This window comes from Humulus lupulus, chromosome 3 (assembly GCF_963169125.1).
Source record: "Humulus lupulus chromosome 3, drHumLupu1.1, whole genome shotgun sequence".
Classification (NCBI taxonomy): domain Eukaryota; kingdom Viridiplantae; phylum Streptophyta; class Magnoliopsida; order Rosales; family Cannabaceae; genus Humulus; species Humulus lupulus.
Window position 1 is genome coordinate 175,576,492 of NC_084795.1, and position 11,529 is coordinate 175,588,020.

Sequence of the window (11,529 nt, forward strand, 5' to 3'; positions counted from 1 at the left end):
GAGCGGTCCCAAGAACAATCCTCAGTCCTGAGCCTTAACAGTAATCCTAGTCACAAGCAATAATGGATAACTATCAAATTCTAATCCAATTAAATGAATTTGGAAATCAATACTAGTCTCCAAGACCTCAAATTCTACTAAATCGGGTAGTAGAATTCATCCAGAGCGCTTCGATTTCAATCCCCGAGCATCCCTGAGCCTAAAAACAACCCTAGCTCAAAACTGCCCAGGCGGGCTGAGACCTGGCCTTGGGGGTCGCAGTGCGCCTCAAGTCAAAGCCGCAACCTCTTGCTTCTATGGGGAGGCGGGCCGCGACTTGGCCCTTAGGGTCGTGATGCGCCCTTAAGTCAGCAAGCCTCCACCAATCTCTAACTGCCTCTACCTTGGCCGGATCTACCTTAATCCCATCTCCACTAACAACATGTCCAAGGAATGTCACTTCTGGTAGCCAAAACTCGCACTTTTCAAAATTTTCATATAACCGATGCTCCCTTAATCTCTGTAATACTCGTCAGAGATATTGCTCATGTTCTGCCTCTGAACTGGAGTAAACTAGAATATCATCGATGAAGACAATCACAAACTGATCTAAAAAGTCCTTGAACACCCTGTTCATCAGTTCCATAAATGCTGTTGGGGCATTGGTCAAACTGCACGACATGACCAAGAACTCATAATGCCCATACCTCGCACAGAAGGTCGTCTTCAGAATAGCCTTGTCCTTGATCCTTAGCTGGTGATAACTAGATCGAAAATCAATCTCTGAGAATACCGTCTTACCCTGCAGCTGATTAAATTTGTCATTTATCCTTGGCAAGGTGTACTTATTCTAGATGGTAAACTTGTTCATTTCCCTATAGTCTATACACATTCTTAGTGTCCCATCCTTCTTCTTCACAAATAAATCCGGAGCACCCCATGGCGAGAAGCTAGGTTTGATAAATCCCAAGTCTAGAAGCTCCTGCATTTGTATCTTCAATTTCTTTAACTCTGTCGGAGCCATCCTATATGGTGCCCTCGAGACTGGTTCCGTGCCTGATACTAACTCAATAACAAATTGAATCTCCCTGTGCGGTGGCAGTCCTGGTAATTCCTCAAGAAACACATCCAAAAACTCGCATACCAATCTAGTCTCTCCCGAACCTTCTAGCATAAGTCTAGTGGTATCAACCACACTAGCTAGAAAACCTATACAACCTCCTTGTAGTAGCTACCTAGCCCTCAACGCCAATATCATAGGAACACAGGGTCCAAGTATAGGACCCACAAAGACAAAGGGGTCCTCACCCTCTGGCTCAAAAGTTACCATCTTCTTTCGACAATCTACAGTGGCCCCATATCTAACTAGCCAATCCATCCCCAAAATCATATCGAAATCATCCATACTCAACTCAATCATATCTACTGATAGTTCCCTACTATCCACCATCACTGACAATGCTCTAATCCATCTCCTAGAAACTACCAGCTCCCCTATAGGCAATATAGTCCCAAACCCCACAATATAATACTCACTAGGCCGACACATTCTGTCAATCACTTTACTAGAAACAATTGAATGTGTAGAACCAATGCTAGAAACTTGATATGTCACTACCGAGGTACTAGCCTCGGCCTCTGCCTGCGTCAAGGTGAACACTCGAGCTGGAGTCAAGCTGCCCAACATCCCTGGTTCCTCTTTCTTCAACGTCGCGCAATCCTTCTGGAGGTGTCCAACAACTCCACACAAGTAACAAGCCTTTGCCCAACATTCGCCCAGATGGCGCATCCTGCATCTAGTGCATTCTGGATAACTCCTCCATTTCTCACCGCCTCCCTGGTGTCCACCCTGAGCACTCCGGCCCTCCTATCAGGACCAACAATTGTCGAGGTGTCAGTGGTCTTCCTCTTCTGATCATTGGGGCCTCCGCCCTACCAGACCTCGTATATGGAGGCACTGCCCTGCGAACATCCCATCTCCCAGCGTTCTCCCTCCAGATTTTGTTCTCTGCCTCCTCAGCAGTAAGAGCCTTCTCAACCGCCTGGGCATAGGTCGTTCCCCCAGGTATTGATATGTTCCTCACATCCCGGGCTATCATTGTATTAAGCCCTCGAATAAACCTGTCCTGCCTAGCTGCATCAGTAGGCACTAAACCTGGTGCGAACTTCGCTAGCCTGTCAAACTTCAGGGCATACTCAGTAACCGTCAGGCTGCCCTGCACCAACCCAATAAACTCATTCACCTTTGCTGCGCGGACAGTAACGTTATAATATTTCTGGTTGAACAGGTCTCTAAACCCGTCCCAGCTCATAGCAGAAACATCCCCAGTCTGTGATGCCACTTCCCACCAAATACGGGCATCCTCTATAAGCATATAGGTGACACAAGCCACCCTGTCATTACCTTCCACCCTCGTAAAGTCCAGATTGGAGGTGATCATACTCATCCACTGTTCAGCCTTCAATGGATCTGGTCCTCCCTCAAAGATTGGAGGATGCTATCTCCTGAATCATTCATAAAGTGGCTTTAACCTATTTCCAATCTCAGGTTGCTGTACAGCTAGTGCAACAACAGGTGGCAAATTAGGTGCCGCACACCCTAACGGAGCCTGTTGCCTCAGAAGGCAAATATGCTCTTCCTGACTCTGAAGTCTGGCTAGCATTTTAGCAAGCAACTACTACCAGTTCACAGGGACTGGTGGAGGGTTCTGGCCTTGCTCATCATCTCTAGCCTCGACCCTGGTGTCGGCTAGTCATATTGATCGCCATGGATGCATAACTATCCAAGTTTATCTGCAATCATCGACTCGACTGGTGGGCAATGATAATAGGTTCATATTCATTCCATGGTCCAACGCCAACATCCTGACCATAATGAACAATCACGATGCAAGCAGGCATTTAAACAATTATTCACAAACAGTAGCAATGGTAATAAGAACGGCCTATCATATTCACACAACAGTGAAGGGCCAGGCCCTATTAGTACATCTCATGCTTCCTATTAATCATGCAGATAAAACATTTACATTTCATTGAGACATTTAAGCATATAGTCACATATTTTGTTACCAAATCCTGAGTTGAGCTTGTCTTTAGCGGCATGTGTACATGCCTAGTCAGTCTTCAGGAACCCTTAAACCTAGACGACTCTGATGCCAAATTGTAATGCTCTGGATAACCAAGACCATTACACTGTGTGTTTAAAACAGTACAGGACTTGCTAATCAAGTCGTTTGAACATAAATGTGATTTTAAAGTCAACTGATAGGTTAGAGTTAAAAGATTTTGATCATAAACGGTTAATTTTCATTAAAAAAAATGTTTGATACATGGGATCCCAAAAAAAAACAAGGTTTACATGGCGAATACAACTCTCAAAGACTGATACAACAAATGCTAGTCTAACAACAAAATACATTTTAGAGCTCTATTTCCTGTAAAATTCCCTCGGCTGTGGCGGTCGAGTAGCTGCCAATGTACACTCCGCCCCCAGAGCTCTCTAACTCATGGTTAGTCCAGCTTTCCTTTACCATTATGTGCACCACGTAGCACCCGTGAGCCAAGGCCTAGCAAGAATATCATAATCAACAAGCATAAACAACAACAAGAGCATTAAATAAACTTCAAACCAATAAGTTCGATTATTTAGCAGAATACAAGTATCAAGCTAGGTAACGATTAACATATACTTTAAACACATAACTCAAACTATAGTACAAATAATAGGGTGTCGGCGCCCTTAGGCCAAGCCCTCTAGTTATTTAGCTAACCATGGCTCACTTAGGCTGAGTCCTCTGATTATTTAGCTGACCTCGGCTCGCTTAGGCCGAGCTACGTTCAGTACGCTTATCATCATCCCCGTCACCCTTAGGCCGTACTTTTATATCCCACATAACAGATATATAACTCACATAACACATATATTCACTTACAGGGAATCTTAGTCTCGATCACATCCACATGGGTGAATTTTTCTTACCTCGAATCTTAAGTGATAGATAAAGAGCGGCCCCGAGCACAATCCTTAGCCTGAGCCTTAACGGTAATCCTAGTCACAAGCAATAATGGATAAATATCAAATTCTAATCCAATTAAATGACTTTGAAAAACAATACTAGTCTTCAGGACCTCAAATTCTACTAAATCGGGTAGTAGAATTCGTCCCAAACGCTTAGATTTCAATCCCCAAGCCTCCCAGAGTCTAAAAACAACCCTAGGTCAAAACTGCAAGGTGCGTTGTGACCTGGCCTTGGGGGTCATGACGCACCTCAAGTCAGAGGCACAACCTCTTGATTATAGGGGGAGACAGGCCGCAACTTGCCCCCTAGGGTATGAAACCATTTAACACATATAATCACATTTATGCCCTTGACGGGCCAAATTACATATAAGCCTTTTTAAATAAGAACGGGCCCACATGCATATTTGATACTCATAAACATGCATTGAAATATATTCATATCATCATATATATCATGCATGCCACATAGTCACGCATTTAATCAATAAATCACACATATACCAAATTATGCCCTCCCGACACGCTAACCAAGGCACTAAACCTTATTAGCATTTTTGGGTCGTTACAACTATCCCCTCCAACTGAGAATTTCGTCCTCAAAATTTTACCTGAATAACATAGGATACTGATCCCGCATAGCTGATTCAATTTCCCAGGTCACTTCCTCGACCTTACTAATCCCCCATAGTACTTTAACTAAAGGAATTGTCTTGTTTCGTAGAACCTTTTCTTTTCTGTCTAAGATCTGAACTGGTCGTTACTCGTACCATAAAACATGAGTCATATCTGAGACGTACTTTTGAAGAATAGCCAATCTCAAAAGGTCCTCTCCAGGATCTCAAAAGGTCCTACGAACCTAGGGCTTAGCTTGCCCTTTTTTCCAAACCTCCTCACCCCTCGCATTGGTGAAACTCTTAGAATCATGTGGTCCCCAACCTGGAACTCCACGTCCCTACGCTTAGGATCAGCGTAGCATTTCTGTCTGTTCTGTGAAGCGAGCAATTGAGCTCAGATCTTCTTAATAGCTTCATTTGTCTTCTGAACCATCTCCGATCCCAAATATCTCCTCTCCCAATGAATGGGTGACCTACATCTCCTTCCATACAACATCTCATATGAAGCTACTCCAATCGTTGATTAATAACCGTTGTTGTACGAAAAATCAATCAACATGAGGTACTTAATCCAAGACCCCTCAAAGTCTAACACACATGCTCTAAGCATGTCCTCTAGCATCTGAATTGACCTCTCAGAATGTTTGTCTGTTTGAGGATGAAAGGATGTACTGAAATTCAATTGAGTTCCCATAGCCTTCTGCAAGCCACTCCAAAACTTGGAGGAAAATATGGGATACCAGTCTGATACTATAGATTTAGAAACCCCATGAAGATGCACAATCTCCCTGACATATAACTTCACGTACTGATCTACCATGTAGGTTGTCCTTGCTGGCAAAAAGTGAGCTGACTTGGTGTATCTGTCCACTATCACCCACACCGAGTCATGTTGCCCCACTGTCCTGGGTAGACCTCCTACAAAATCCATAGTAATATCTTCCCACTTCGACTCAGAAATACCTAAATGTTGTAACAACCCCGCTGGTCATTGCTGCTCAGCCTTTACTTGCTGACAAGTCAAACACTTGGTCACATATTCAACCACGTCATTCTTCATCCCATCCACCAATATAAAGTTCGTAGATCCCGGTACATCTTCGTGGTGCCTGGATGGAGTGAGTATGGTGTGGTATGGGATTCATTAAGTATCTCTCTTCTAATCCGTATATCCATCGGAAAACAAATCCGATCCTTATACCATAGTAAACATGTCTTTGAAATAGAATAATCCTTAGCTACTCCACCTAGGACATTCCTTCTAACCTCCTACAGCTGTGCATCATCCATCTGACCCTCTCTTATCCTTTCTAGGAGGGTAGACTGTAAAGTAATATTGGTCAAATGACCCACAACCAGCTCTGTCCTTGCCCTAACCATCTATTCTGCTAACTCCTTCAATATCTGCTTTGAACTAAACAACTGTCCCGGGCCCCTCTAGCTCAACGCATCTGCCACTACATTGGCTTTCCCTGGGTGGTAAATGATATCATAGTCATAGTCTTTCACCAACTCTAGCCAACGTCTCTTTCTCATGTTCAAGTCCTTATGGGTGAAGAAATACTTCAAACTCTTATGATTTTTGTATATCTCGCACTTCTCCCCATACAAGTAATGTCGCCAAACTTTCAATGCGAACACCACCACTGCTAGTTCCAAATCATGGGTAGGATACTGCTGTTCATAATCCTTCAACTGTCGTGACGGATAGGCAATAACTTTCTCATTCTACATCAACAATTCCATTCTCGACGCGTCACAGTACACTACAAACTTCCCTCCCTCTGAAGGGAGACTCAACACAAGAGCAGTAATCAATCGTTGCTTCAACTTCTGAAAGCTACCCTCGCACTTATCTGACCAAGTGAACCTCAGATTCTTCTGTGTCAACTCAGTCAACGGTGTGGCAATCTTTGAAATCCCTTCCACGAATCGTCTGTAATATCCTGCCAATCCAAGGAAGCTCCTAACCTCCGAGGCGTTTCTTGGCCTCGGCCAATCCCTAATTGCCTTTACCTTGGTCGGATCTACCTTAATCCCATCTCCACTAACAATATGTCAAAGGAATGTCACTTTTGGTAGTCAAAACTCACACTTCTTAAATTTAGCATATAATCGATGCTCCCTTAATCTCTTTAATCCCCGTCGGAGATGCTGCTCATGTTCTTCCTCTGAACTGGAGTAAACTAGTATGTCGTTGATGAAGACAATCACAAATTGATCTAAAAAGTCCTTGAACACCCTGTTCATCAGATCCATAAACACTGCTGGGGCATTGGTTAAACCGAACAACATGACCAAGAATTCATAATGCCCATACCTCGTATAGAAGGCCATCTTCGGAATATCATCGTCCTTAATCCTCAGCATGAAGGGGTCGAGGGCTCATTCTGGTGCTGAAGAAATCTCAGGTGGTGAGAGCCACTAGCAAGCAGTTATATCCATCACCGACCGGCGAGGGCCACTGACGACTGGTGAGGGCCGTTGGCGACGGGGGACTAGCGAGGAGTCGCTCATCCTTGTGATTGGTGACAACCTGGACGACTATGGACTGGTTGACTCGCGCAATGGGAGAGGTAGACTTTTGTTGGCGAAATCCATGTTTGCATAAGTGTTGAGGGAATGATGAAGGTCGCCATTTTTGGTGAGTGACGGTGACTATGGTGTCTTGCCACATCATCGCTTGTTTTGACACATCGTCAACTGCACGGGCAGCCACTTGACAATGCTAAAATTTGAATATAAGAGGATTTATGGTGGTTTTATGGCATTAGTTCATAACTGATGTCATAGGTTTAAAATCTACAGATTTTAAGTGCGACGCAAAAAATCTCTACGTTTTTATCGGTTAACATCTTTGGCTGACAAAAATAAATGACACGACAATAGATTTTTGTAGTGCTGTACCTAACATTCTTTTTATTAAGAAATATAGAAAGTTGTAATAGATTTTCAGCGTATACAAATGAGTAAAAGATGACCAGATATACAATCCTGACCCACCATGAAACTTTTTTCAACTGGGTTTTGGCTGTGAATCACGCTTCTTTTAACCACTCCTTTTAGGTTTTGTTCTTTTCCTTGTTTTTAATCTTTTGTGTGCTTTTTTTTTTGTTGTAATTTTTTATATATAGTTTTCAGCATAGTTAATTGTCTTCCCTTTATTCACAATGAGCTAGTCCCTATCATAAGTCTACTACTCAAATTCAACTCCCAAAAATCACTTGAATAAAAGCTAAATTGAATATTTAACAACACTTTTAGCGTTTTGTTCTTTTCCTTTTTTTTTTCTCACAATAGGCAGGCCCGTCCCTATCATCCTATGCTACTCAAATTCAACTCCCAAAACACTTCAACAAAAGCTAATTTAGGTACTTAACAAATCTTCTCAGATTTTGTTCTCTCTCATTATCTTTCACTACTTTTCATTCATTTGTTGATTTATCTCTCTCTTTTTTCTCCCTTTTTCACAACAGGCATGTCCCTATATCATCCTCTACCAATCGAAATTCAACTCCCAAATATACTTCAACAAAAACAATATAAGTTGGTACTTTTAATACAAAGTGACATTACATGCATGAGCAGCATATTTTATACAATATGAACTGTCATTCTTTTTCTTAAGAAGAAAAAGTAAATAAGTGCAAATGATCAGCTAGAATAAGCACTCCTTTGGGTGGGTTTATTGTAGAAAGGATTAATTATATGTGTTTTACAAGCTGTCAATATATATCAACTTTTTGGACTGCTTGTTTGTTGTTGGAAAAAGATATTATTTACTTTTAGACTATCTAATATATATGTCTACCCGCGCATGCAGAGACCTTTCTGAATTCATTATGTTGCATGCTTATATATCAGGAACATATTAAACAATATAATATATCTATACACACTAAATAAGGATTACGTAGCTGATCATCCAAGTCTACCCCAAATGTAGGATTATCCCCTAAAATTGAAAATTCCTCACCTTTTTTTAATTTCTAATTTAATTCTTTGTTTCTGTACAGTAAACTTGTGTGAGCAAATACTATAATACTAGGGTTGAAGGGCATTGAACTGGCTAACAACTTTCTTATATTCAACTTTTACTTTCCTCAAATATATTTTAAATGAAATGGAATTTGATTTTAATTGTTTAATTTTTTTTCTAACGTCCAATGATTATTTGGTTTTGTTTACAATAAATATAATTTTTTTTGTGAAATAAAGTTTGGTTTAGTTTGATAGAGTTGTGTTGGATGAAAATATTTATTAACTATGCTAGCTGAAAGAAAATTTTAATGTAGTATAATGTAGATTATAGATGTAGAAGTATTGTGAGTGAATGACAAATTAAATCAAAATATATAATAAAGTATATGGATAAGTTGATAGTTAATATAATATGATCAAAATAAATATCATAATTGTTGGTAAAAGATATTTTATTCTCAATGCTATAAAAGCAACAAAGAAAATTGAGGAAAAGTAGTTGATATCACCCAATAAATTATCAGCGGTTGTAGTAGAAAATAGATTTTGTCGTATCTACATAGAGGCAACGAGAACAATCATAGAAATTTAGATAAATCAAAATAAGAAAATGATAACAATGAGAGTGGCAAAAACGAAAGAATATGTTGAGAATTTTGAACAATATATAAAAACTTAAAATGTTGCAAAAATGATTCAATGACAAAAAGTAGTGAGACAAATATTCACCGAGAATAATGATGTGCACCAAAATACTACATTAATTGGCGTGACACTATTTTTTTAAAATATGAGTCCCACTTAAAATAAATTTGATTGGTTAATTGTTTGGAGCCTGTGTTTTGTCTCATTATCTGTTTGGACTATGTGTTTTGACAAATTACTTTTTGGACCTTATGTTTTGTAAAATTGTTCAAATAGAATGCTAAACTCGATTTTAGTCAAAGTTTTCTCAACGAAAATCACAAATAATTTACCAAACTAACAATTCATAACAAAATTAAATTCATTCTAATTGCGTTGTAATATTTATTTTTTTCTTCATTAAAATTGAGTTTAAGGATCTATTTGAACTATTTTACAAAATATAAGGTCCAATAAGAATTTTTTAAAACACAGGATCTAAACACGTAATCGGAAAAAACATATGGCCCAAAAAAGTACAAACCTATAAATGAAATGAAGAAAACTCGAATAAATTCAAAGTGTAAACATTACAATCAAGATAATCATTTCACACATAAAATACTCTAACGTAAGCTCCTCACAAATGAGAAAATTATCCTATAGTGTTCATGTTATCTCACAAATTCTAGAGAGAATGTATAAAGATAATAGAGACACACCAAGTGAAAAGAACACTAATTTTGGTAAACTAATGCTCACTAAACTCTACCAAAAAGTGTCCCCCAATGCTTTGGCTATCCCACTATTTATAATGTTTAAGAGTGCCAAAAACAGCTAAAAAATAGTGGAGAAATGGGTCTTGATAATGGCAGTAGGAATGCTTTCCCCGCCGTCATGGAAGTGACTTGAGTCGAATATTATGTAGAACGTGGGCATTATCTATTGACTTGAACACGGCTTGAGAAGTGCATTGGACCAACTTGAGTGAGTTGATGTAATGTGAGAGTGCTTGGGCCGTGAAGATGGCTGGAGCTTGCTAACATTGAACTAAGAACAATGGTGAAAAGAGGGCCAACTAGAGAACTTAATGCTTGAACATGCAACTAACATGTGGTACCGGTATAATTTTTTCGTTTAGAATTTAGTATTATTCTAGTTGGTGAGTTGATCGCCTAGGAAATATAATTAATATATTTTGAATAAATAAATTAGTTAGTATATTATTAGCTAAATAAATATAATTAACTATATTTATTTAGTAGTCTTTTATTTGGAATTAAAGACTATTAACTCAAGAAGGCCTTACATGGAATTCGATATAGGGTTAGAAAAGTCTTTTGACTTTGTTTAATTACTTTGTTAATTAGAATTAAGACAAGATATATCAAAGAGATATTTGGAAAATATCCTTTGATGTGAGCAATGGGAATTTTGGCCAAGCAAAGAAATGAAAGCTCGACTAACAAGCACTTTTCTTTTGATGAGATTTTTCATTGAGTGAGCTTGTGTGTGTACACTCTTGATAGAATAAAGAGAATATTTACTGATATGGGAAAAGGTTGTCATTAGTAAATTTCCATGTTTGGATCAATCACAATTAAGAAGAGATTTGCAATCAAGGAATTAGTTGATTGACACTTTCCTTATTTGGAGTGTGCACACAAGGAAAGGGAATGAGAGGGAGAGAGAGTCACGATCACACTGGGGACTTTCCATTTTTAGACTCAATCATCATACGATTGATTATGGATGAACAAGAGATTTGGACATTTATTGTTGATTGGAAATTTTCCATAAATGGTGATCAGGTACCTGTTGCTCTTAAATGTGCAAATCAAAGTGTGCAGCAGAATGTGTATTGCGAAACATTTCTTTTTAATACTAAGAGAGGATCAAAACATTTATGTATATGTAACGCCTTGGATAACCAAGACCATTATATTGTGTATTTTAAGTAGTTCTTACCTTGCTAAACGAGTCATTAGGCCATAAACATGCATCTAAGTGTTATTAATGGCCAGGGTTAAAATTTTGGTCAAAAGGAATGAATATTTTATTAAAAATGTTAAGCTGCACATGGGATCCCTTTAAAGTGTTTACAAAATTGTTTACAATCCAAAATGGTCATTAAAATTCAAAAGTTACAATCCGCCGACCTAAGCGGCAAAAATAGGGTTAAACCCTAGTTCCTCTTAAACGCCTTGGTCGTGGTGGTCAAGCGGCCTCATATGTACACGTCGCCACCTAAGCTCTCCTCTCAAGGCTGGGTAAGCATTTTTTTTCCTTTACCTGCACCACATAGCA